Below are 10,939 nucleotides of genomic sequence, written 5' to 3'. Positions count from 1 at the left end.
GTTATCCACTGTCTGATAACAGATTGCCCTAAAATTTAGCTTTTTAGAACAATACCCAGGGGCTTCCCTCATGGCGTAGTGGTTAAGAATCCACCTGCCAATGCAGGGGACATGGGTTCGAGCCCTGGTCTGGGAAGATCCCACATGCCAAGGAGCAACTAAGCCCATGTGCCACAACTACTAAGCCTGCATTCTAGAGCCCACGTGCCACAACTACTGAGCCCACACGCCACAACTACTGAAGCCCACACGCCACAACTACTAAAGCCCATGTGCCTAGAGCCCATACTCCGCAACAAGAAGCCTGCACACCGCAACAAAGAGTAGCCCCCACTCGCTGCAACTAGAGAAAGCCTGCACACAGCAACGAAGACCCAACACAGCCAAAAATAAATAAATAAATTTATTAAATAAATAATAAAACAATACACAGGAATTCAAGCGGCTTGGCTGGGAGGTTGTGGCTCTGAAGTCTTATCCTGAAGAATCCTCTTACAAGGTGGCTCACTCACATTGTTGGCAAGTTGGTGTTTGTTTTGGGTGGGGGAGGAGGAGATGAGAAGAAGGGGAGGGCTCAGTCTTTTGCCACATGCTCTCCAAATGCTGTTTGAGTATCCTTATGACATGACAGCTGGCTTCCTCCAGAGCAACCAATCCAAGAGACAGCAAGGCAGAAACCACAACACCTTTTATGACCTAGCCTTTATGACACACTGTCACTCCCACCATATTTTCTTGGTTAAACAGATCAGCCCTGGTTCATTGTATAAGAGAAGTACCCAAGGGTGTGAAGAGCAAGAGATAAGTATCGTTGGAAATCATCTTGGTGGCTGGCTACCACAGCCTTTGTAAGCCATTATAAGTCTGTGGCTTTTACTTTGAGGGGATTTGAGCAGAGAAATGACAATGATCTGACTTATCAGGATAATAATTTCATGAAGGTCAGCATCATTTGAGGATCCAGGTGATACCTGATGATCTTCCCCTAGACATGAAACATTTTCATTCAGAACCTCTCAACTCACTACACTAGCCTGTAAGGGAGCCCAAGTTTCTGAAACACAATTCATCTGTCAGTCTGATTCATCTGTCGGTTCCTACAGCATATTTGAAATAAATCCAGGATACGATCAGCATTTTATATACACAGATTTCCTTTGTTTTCCTTCCTTCTGCTTTCTTTCTTCCCTATTCATTTTCCCTTTATCTCCCAATCCCTTTCCCGCTCCCACTGACTGTCTTCCTTTTTCCTTTCACCTTCCCTCCTTGGATACAGGTCATTCTAATCTCAGTTCTCTCGTTTATTAGCTGCGTGCTATTGGGGCAGTTAGCCTCTCTGGGCCTCAAATTTCCTCTGTTAAAATGGGTTTCATATGAGAGTTGTCAAAATTACAACAAAGAACACGCCAACCACAGTGCCTGGTCTCTAGCAAGAACTCAACATGTTCGCTCTCTGTCTTTTCATCCTTTTTTTTTTTTTTTTTTTTTTTGCGGTACGCGGGCCTCTCACTGTTGTGGCCTCTCCCGTTGCGGAACACAGGCTCCGGACGCGCAAGCTCAGCGGCCATGGCTCACGGGCCCAGCCGCTCCGCGGCATGTGGGATCTTCCCGGACTGGGGCACGAGCTCGTGTCCCCTGCATCGGCAGGCGGACTCTCAACCACTGCGCCACCAGGGAAGCCCCTGTCTTTTCATCCTTTTACCTCTATTCCCCGACTCCTCCACCCCGGAGCTCAGCAGGTAAAAACCGTCGAAAAAATCACCTCAGGGTAAAAGAGGAAAGATTTGAGATGGGGGCGGGGACTGCGAGGTGCCCACTGCGCATGCGCAACCGCTCCATCAGGTTCTGGTTTCCAGCCGGGGGGGTGGGGGGGTAGGGGCAAACAAGGCTTCGTTTGTCCGGTTACCCCTTTCCGGCCCGGGGAAGTGGCCGGACCTCGGCGGAGTCCCGGGCGGGCTCAGCGCTAAGCGAGGGCTGGAGGGGTAAGTTTGAAAATGGCGGAGGGGGAAGGAGGAGGGGCTTTACTGGGCGGGAGGCTGGCCTAGCGGCCGGGCAGAGGCCGGGAGACCGTGAGGGGCCCAGCGGAGCGGCGGAGGCCGGAGACGGACGGGCCGCCCCCAGTGCCTTGTCTCTTCGAGGCCTTGGCGTGGACGCACTTTGGATTCCCCGACTCGGGGTTCCTCCGGGGAGTGGGCGGGCTGGTGGGTGCGAGTGAGGGAGACGAAGGGACTTCCGTTTCCTTCCAGGCTGGGGCCTGGCCGCCGAGAGGAGTTGGCATTTCCATATTGGGGCTCGGGCCGCCCCTCCTCCAGGACCCTCCCCTCAGCACTGCTTCGGGCGCCGCGGGCGATCCAGGCCGGCTCTCCTGGCGCGGTGGGTACTGCTCGTACGGGCTTCCTCCTCCCTCCACTTTCCTTCTCTCCTCTCCCCTCCCTCCCCTCGGGCCCCGCGCTGCGGGGGAGGGCGGGAAGGCAGCCCCTGCCCTGCGCAGGTGGCCGGCCCGGGTTCTGGGGCCCACGTTCCCGGGACTGCGGAAGAAAGGCGTGGGTGGCTTCAGGCCGCCCGGGTGCCTCCGTAAACCCCGTGACCCCTAAGGTAAATCGAGTCAAAGAACTTTTTTCTTTTTTCAGTGATCAAAGGGGACTCCCCCCGCCCTTCTGACGCCTGTGGCAGGTACGGAGCTGGGTGGAGTGTGTCTGGTGAGGGCGTGTGAACCGAAAGAACAGGAGCCGAAGACCTTCCGGAAGAGGAAATTAGCTAGTAATTCTTTCCAACCTTTGCTGCCCTTGTCACCTCCCCAGCATATTCTGTGAGTAAATCAAAATTCAGTCTAACTTTCAGTTTCATTATTTTAACTCCATAGTACCCTTGTTTTCTAATCGGGAGGAGGGGGAGTGGTTATTGCTGACAGTAAGCAACAGCCCTCTCCACCACCAAAAAAAGAAAAACGTCAATCAAAACTTCATAAAAACGTATCGGATTTTAATAATCTACTACTTTGCTTTCAAATATAACTACGTCACTACTTATGTCACAAAGGTACTACCTTGATAGTTAATGACACATAGAAATTTACCCTTGTAAGATTGGAGGTTGCTATTAGTGTTTCTTTCTTCTCTTTTTTTACTTAACATTTGTTATATCCAGTTCAAGAGAACACTGTTACAGACGGCCATCTTAGAATTACAACATTTTAGAGTTGGAAGGGATCTTAGTCCAAGCATGATATTTTACAAAAGCAGAAACTAAGGCACAGGAATATTTCATGGCTTGCCTAAGGCTACTCCATTACTTAGATTAGAACCCAGGTTGTCTGGCTCCTTGCTCACTGCTCTTTCTGCACAACTGCTCCACATAGCCTCCAAGCAAGAAAATTAAATGTATTCAGTGCACATTTGTGAAGCATGTACAGCTTTGTGCCATACAACTGTTCTACCTTCTTTCAATATATTTAACATGCTTATGGAGCCAGAAGAAAGTGGCAGTGGTTTAGGTTAAAAAGATTTATACATGCACACACATCTACTTGTATATGCTCAGATAACTTCTTGAAGGATGCACAAAAAAAATGTTAACAGTGGTTACTTATGGAGGGTGGAGGGGCGTGGGAAACTTTTTACTTTGCACCTCAGATGTGACCTAATGTACTGTTTGAATTTCTTACCATAAACAAGTATTGATTTTATAACTAAAAACAAGTGTTAAAGTTTGCACACATACGTATATCAGTATAAGCAAGTATCAGTGGTATGTGTATATATATTTATATACATATATGTATTTATGTATCAGTGATTTGTATTGTAAAATCCAGAGTGGTTCATGTCAGCCCAACTGGCAAAGCAGGCCTGATTATTGGATGCTCATATTTCCTCTTTGGTTTGCTCCTATTGCCCCTAATGGGAGAAGGTAACAATATTATATTAGTCTTTATATATTTTTAGAAAATGTGCTAAGCTTTTAATTATTGAATTATGTAGCAGATTATAACATTCAGGATATCAAATTTGGCACAGTGAAAAAATTCTGAATGTAGAATCTTTGTGGATAAGAATCATTAAAAAAAATTTAAGATCGTAAAGGTCCCTGGTGATTAGTAGTTCAGCTCTTTTGTTTTTATGAACAGGTTAAGACACAAAAAGTGAATTGCCCAAGGTTATATATCTGATTATTAACAGAGCTTGGACTAGAGGCTAGGTCCTAGTCCGGCGCCCATTGTACTACACCTGTAATTTTATTGCTTTCTGGTGCATTCGATGACTCCAACGAGGGGGACAAAGTAATGCTGACTAAAGGTTAGTTAGGCCCATTTCAATAGATAAGAATTATTGTAATTAACTTGTATAGTTAACTTGTATAGTGCTTGAAATATTTTAGTAACGTAAATGTTCCCCTTATATTTGGTTGTAAACATTAACTTGTTTAGTAAATCGTTTGTTTATATTATAAAGGCTTAGAGACTCCAAATATGAACTAATGATATTTCACTGTTTTTGTTTGGTCTCATATTTAAGTCTGGTAGCTGGTGCTTACAGAAAAAAAAAGTGCTATGATTTATTTAAAAAATAAGAAACAACTTACTGAGCACCTACTATATCTGCCAGGTATTATACTATGTGGTAGAATTCAAAAGATGAATATGGCAAAATAGATGCCCTTGTTTTTTTGAGGATGGGAGGTTATCATGAGCTGTCAGTTCTCAAGGTTTGTCTGTGGTCTAATCTGGTAATAGTATTACATATTACAGAATGTAATCTGTAGCACTGTTTAAGGTCATTGTATGAGTAGATTTGAGGAGATAAAAACAGTAGTGGTAAAATAAGTTGACATTGAATTGAACAAATATTATTTTCATGTCTTAGAGGTCATGTGGTACAGTGGAAAGAACACTAGATTGAAAGCCTGAGTTCTTGTGTTGGCTTTGTTTCCGATTAGCTGTGGGATTGTGAGCAAATCACTCAACCTCGTTGCCTCCATGTTTCTTTTTTCTTTTTCATAAATTTTTAAGTATATTTATTCCACTTAATTCAAAACATGAAAAGAGCATTTGGAATATTATATATTATAAAAGAAATGTATCTACCATAAGAATTTGAGGCCAAACTTAAGAGTTATATGTTTTATCTACTTTGTGTATACTTAATAGGTTGTCCTTTGTGTGATAAAAGCATATTTATGTCCATTTTGTAGGACTTGGTGTGGATTTTTATTATTTTTAATTATGGTACAGTTGTAGCTCTGCTATTTAATACATTTTGAGATTTGATTTGGTGTGATTGGTACCCAGTCTTTGTTATGGATACATGTGATTCACTATTATGATCTGCTTCTATAATGTATTTTCAAGGATGTGGGTTGTGGTGAAAAGTGAGGTGTACCTGCATAGACTGGGAGTAGCTTGAACTCAGATGGTCAGACAGAAGTTGAACTGAGTAAGTTAAGGCTTATTTCCTAAACTGGGCAAAAGTGGTGCCGCTGTGTATTCCCTGGCATAGCTATAAATACTTATATATGGTTTGAACTTTTATGCTTATTCCTGTAATAATTTTGTTGACCTCAAAACACAGGCTTCTCAGCATATATTACTATGTGATATACTTTTGTATGGCTCCACCTAATTTTTTAAGCCTTGAAAGGGCACAGAGCCTAACATTTTCTACCTCACTGGACTACCCTTTCTGCCAGTAATAATTTCCTATACTTATATTGGTCAGAATCACTGGGTTTGCTTTTTTTACTGTCATTTACGGGCCACATGATTTTTGATGAGTAACAACCAGTCAGAAAACCAGTTTCCTCATATTTCAAATAGGGGTGTGATGTGTTGTGTAGGTTAAATTAGCTACCATATATGAAAAAATTCTAAATTGTGAAGCACATTACATATTTTAGTTATTATCAGAGGTAACATGGTAGAAGAGGATGGGCTGTGGAATCACACAAGCTCATGTTTAAATTTTGACCTTGTTAAAACAAATAGGATTAGAAACTTAGTTTCAATTCAGCATGTTTTAGTAGATTAGAGAAAATACATGTAGCTAAAATGATGGGGTGGAAGGAAATGAAAATTAGTTTATAGTGTTTAGAACATGTGAGCATTCATTACCTATGTTGTACTGTTTTAATTTGCCTTATAGTCACTTGTGGCAGTTTCCTTTACTTTGTTGTCATTTTTTAACTCAAGCCCAATGGAAGACAAACCTACTAAATGTTTGCTTATAGACAACAGAGTGTCTTTTAGATAGGACAAAATATTTTTACTGGGGAAAAAGAAAAGATGTTGGCTTTTATCAAGCACTTGTTTCAGCACTTGCTTGAGATCCCAACATGATCATGGAGGAGAATACTTAATTCTGAGAAAGATCTACAGTAGGTAGTACCCATTCACCAAATCATCCATCAAAAGAACCTCAGAATAGCACTTGTGGAACCATCTGACTTTTTTCAGTACTGCATCCTAGTCACTCTGTCAGAATAAGTTATCTGGATGAGTATCAAACAGAATAAGTTCCAGATGCTATGGCCTTAGTCGATTCATTTAACTTCCTTATGCTTTAGTTTTCTTATCTTAAAATGAAAGAGTGATTTCTATTATCCTGTTCATTACAAATATAAGTAAATTATGTTGAACAAGTTTTGCTTGTGGATGTCTACAAAATATAATGATTTTACTTTTCAGTGTACTTGATTCTGAGCTGCCCTTTTGTAAAAATTATTTTAGGGAAATTTTTTTTGGCCAAGGATCAGGGGAGACTCCTTTCTTACCAGTCCCCCAAATTAATTTATTATTATTATTATTTTATAAATTTATTTATTTATTTTTGGCTGCGTTGGGTCTTCATTGCTATGTGCGGGCTTTCTCTAGTTGTGGCTAGAGGGGGCTACTCCTCATTGTGGTGTGTGAGCTTCTCATTGCGGTGGCTTCTCTTGTTGCGGAGCACAGGCTCTAGGCACATGGGATTCAGTAGTTGTGGCACGCGGGCTCTAGAGCACAGTCTCAGTAGTTGTGGCGCACGGGCTTAGTTGCTCCGTGGCATGTGGGATCTTCCTGGAGCAGGGATTGAACCCATGTCACCTGTATTGGCAAGCGGATTCTTAACTACTGCACCACCAGGGAAGTCTAGTTTATTTATTTATTTATTATTTATTTATTTATTTATTTGCAGTATGCGGGCCTCTCACTGTTGTGGCCTCTCCCGTTGCGGAGCACAGGCTCCGGACCCGCAGGCTCAGCGGCCATGGCTCACGGGCCCAGCCGCTCCGCGGCATGTGGGATCCTCCCGGACCGGGGCACGAACCCGTGTCCCCTGCATCGGCAGGCGGACTGTCAACCACCGCACCACCAGGGAAGCCCCTATTTTTTTAAGGCATTGAGTGAACAAGTTTAGAACTCCAGCGATAGACATCGCTCAGAACATTTTTCAATGAAAACTTTTATTTTCAACTCAAGTTAACAATAAGTAGTAGTCAGGTATTATTATTACCTGTGTTTCTCAGCCCTCTCTGCTAATGATTTACTGCCACCCAGGCAGTGAACCACAAGACATGTGTTCATGGCCAACCACTGTGGACATGACCTGGTTACTGCTTTTATCTCTGGGAGTTGACCTGTATCCTCTTTTTTTTTTTTAACCTGATGTTTGACAGTAATATTACAAAGTATCGAGTTGGCAGAAATTCTCAGGATAGGCAAAAAGATAAGAACCTGAGAGTATATTCTTCCCTCTCCTTGTAATAAGTTATAAAAATTATCTTCTGTGAAGGAAGAACCAAAACCTTGCAATAGCAGGCGCCGCTATTGATAGCTTACTGGGCCAGTTTATTCACAGATGCAGGAAGCATTGTCACATGGCAAATAGCCAAATAACAGCCCCAGCCTGCTGGGCAGAATTATATAAGACACCTTGACTAATCAAGAGTCCAAGTGCTTTTTTCTTTTGATTAGAATCTAATATATTTGCTGGATAAAATTTAGAAAATTAAGAAAACCACAACAAAGAAAATGAAAACCAATAATCCCAGTGCACAGAGATAATAACCACAGTAGAATTTTGATGTGTAATTTAGCCTAAGTCTGTCTATATCAATATTTTTTATAATTGGGATCATACTGACCAATACTGGTTTATAACCAGCTCATTTCACCAAATACAACATCATGAACACATACATATCTGTGTTCTGTAGTATTCTTCTACAACCTGTAGTATACACATTACCAAATTGTTGTTCTCTTTTGTTAGAATTGAGGTTTTTTGTTTTTATAAATAGCACTGTATTGAACATCCTTATATATACTGATCATTTTCTTAGCATTAATGCTTAGTACTAGAATGGCTGGTTCAGAAACAAATCATATATTTTAAGACTTTTAGAATATATTGTCAGATTGCTTTCTAGAAAAGGTGTACCAGTTTTTAGTTCCACCAGCAAGAGTGCCTATTGTCCCATACCTTCACTGCTGGATTTTTATTGTTGGTAGTGATGGCAATCTCTGCCAAACAGGACAAAAATGGTATCTTTTAAAGTGTTTATTTCTTTGATTACTAATGATATATAACATTTTTGCATACGTTTGTTGGCCATTAGTATTTGCCATATGTAAATTTATCTATTTTCTATAGAGATGTTCATCGTAGATTAATAAGTGCTTTCAAGCTTTTTCTTAAGACTATTCTCAGTCAAAAACAAGATAGATTAAAAATAGATGGTGACAGGATACACTCCTGTTTGAGACCACTTAATATTGATGTTAAAAGCAAGTAAACAGAAGGATATTCACTCCAACATCCTCTATAATAGCAAAAAATTGTTAGCTTTAGGGCTTCCCTGGTGGCGCAGTGGTTGAGAGTCCGCCTGCCAATGCAGGGGACGTGGGTTCGTGCCCCGGTCCGGGGGGATCCCACATGCCGCGGAGCGGCTGGGCCCGTGAGCCATGGCCGCTGAGCCTGCGCGTCCGGAGCCTGGGCTCCGCAACGGGAGAAGCCACAGCAGTGAGAGGCCCGCATATAGCAAAAAAAAAAAAAAAAAAATTGTTAGCTTTATAAATGTCCAGCAATGAAGGTGCATAACTGTATATATATAGAATATGTTAACATTTGTGGGGGGTTTTTAATTTGTTTTATTTTTCACTGCATTGGGTCTTCGTTGCTGTGCACGGGCTTTCTCTAGTTGCAGCGAGCGGGTGGCTTCTCTTGTTGCAGAGCATGGACTCTAGGCGCGCGGGCTTCAGTAGTTGTGGCTCACAGGCTCTACAGCACAGGCTCAGTAGTTGTGGCACACGGGCTTAGTTGCTCCATGGCATGCAGGATCTTCCTGGGCCAGGGCTAGAACCCATGTCCCCTACATTGGCAGGCTGATTCATAACCACTGTGCCACCAGGGAAGTCCGACATTTGTGTTTTTTAAAACCTATCTTTGGAGGAATGCAGAAGAAACTGGTAAGAGTGACTGCTTCTAGGAAGGGAACCAGAGGTTTAAGGTATAAGGGGTAGAATGGATGCAGCAGCTTTTGTACCTCTTGAATTATTTGATCATGTGTGTATTTTCTCTTTTTAAAAATATACATCTAAAATTAATGTTCAGCAGTATGGAATTGGTGAGGTTATGATAAATACATTCATACAGTCAGGTACTAGTCATCCATTTAAAATAATGTTTCTAATCTAGATAAAAATTGATGTGGAGAGATGCTTATGATATATTATTAAAGAGAAAAAAGCAAATTATAAAAATAGCATATACTATAAATCCCCTTTAGAAATATTTATAACGTGCATGTGTTACATGCACACAGAAAAGGTTCTTAAAGGATAAACAAAGTATTCACAGCCTGGATAGTAGGATTCTTTTTTCCCCCTCTCTTTTAAAAAGGAAAACAGTTGTTTGTATTAAATATTGGGTTGATATCCATCATGAGATTTTGTTTTTCTGCCTGTTCTGATTTTAGCAAAGGTTTTAATCTAGACTCTGAATAGGCATAAATAGTATTAATCTGTGTTATGGATCTACAGTTTGGGTTATATAGATGGTTTGTTTTTGAATCAAAGACTTGATTAACGAGCACTGTAAATTGTCTTTAAGTTCTGAACAGTTTTCAGTAAAATGGAGGAGGAGATACTAGTGATCTGAGCCTTTTTATTATCTTGAGTGAATTCTTGAGCCCAAACCCGTGTATTCTTCATACAAAACATTCTTTGTTTTTTTTTTTTTTTTTTTTTTTTTTTGCGGTACGCGGGCCTCTCACTGCTGTGGCCTCGCCCGTTGCGGAGCACAGGCTCCAGATGCGCAGGCTCAGCGGCCATGGCTCACGGGCCCAGCCGCTCCACGGCATGTGGGATCTTCCTGGACCGGGGCACGAACCCGTGTCCCCTGCATTGGCAGGCGGACTCTCAACCACTGCGCCACCAGGGAAGCCCCATACAAAACATTCTTTTGGGGAACACATTCCCACAATTTGTCGAAAAAGATGAGAGAAAAAAAAAAACAAAGAAAAAGATGAGGGAATACCTTACTGTGGGTCCATTCTGAGAGAACTGTACCTGTGGAGTTAATTATTATAAATAATTTGCCAAATATTGGAGGTCTGGGCTCAAATTTAAGTATTACTATGACTTTCTAAATTAAGTATAGAACATGTAATTGATACTCCCTTTGTGGATTCTCAGTATGGCCTTTCAGGTGTTTACAGAAGTAGGCTTCATGATCAAGCATATATTGTAGGCAGCAGTATTAATAAGTTGATGTTATTGACTGAGCTTATGGGCTAAGTGCTCATTAATGCCATTCAGTTATTTAAATGGCTCTAGTGCTTAATTTTAGGGAGAGAACTTTTGATTTGATTGAATGTAATTAACCTCAAAAATGTTTTATTGACCATTTAACTTAAGGTTAAATGAAAATATGCTTCATAGTTTGAAGAACTTAGTAGTATAAATGAA

General features: G+C 41.5%; 1 protein-coding gene across 5 annotated transcripts in view; it reads left to right on the top strand.

Annotated features, from left to right (window-relative positions):
- The first annotated feature begins 1,689 nt into the window (after window positions 1–1,689).
- The window catches only part of XIAP (X-linked inhibitor of apoptosis), a 42,999-nt gene continuing 33,749 nt past the window's right edge, over window positions 1,690–10,939 (top strand). For 3 of the 5 annotated variants that reach the window (XM_060086734.1, XM_060086735.1, XM_060086731.1), the window contains exons 1-3: window positions 1,916–1,982; window positions 2,247–2,373; window positions 2,631–2,809. The gene's annotated coding sequence lies outside the window, so the exon portion shown is untranslated. Of the gene's footprint in view, window positions 1,740–1,892; window positions 1,983–2,246; window positions 2,374–2,630; window positions 2,810–10,939 lie in introns of those variants that run through there. The other 2 variants (XM_060086732.1, XM_060086733.1) reach the window with 2 other exon arrangements.

Source organism: Mesoplodon densirostris, chromosome X (genome assembly GCF_025265405.1).
Source record: "Mesoplodon densirostris isolate mMesDen1 chromosome X, mMesDen1 primary haplotype, whole genome shotgun sequence".
NCBI lineage: Eukaryota > Metazoa > Chordata > Mammalia > Artiodactyla > Ziphiidae > Mesoplodon > Mesoplodon densirostris.
Note: the sequence above shows the minus strand (reverse complement) of the source record. Positions and strands in the feature narration are given on the sequence as shown.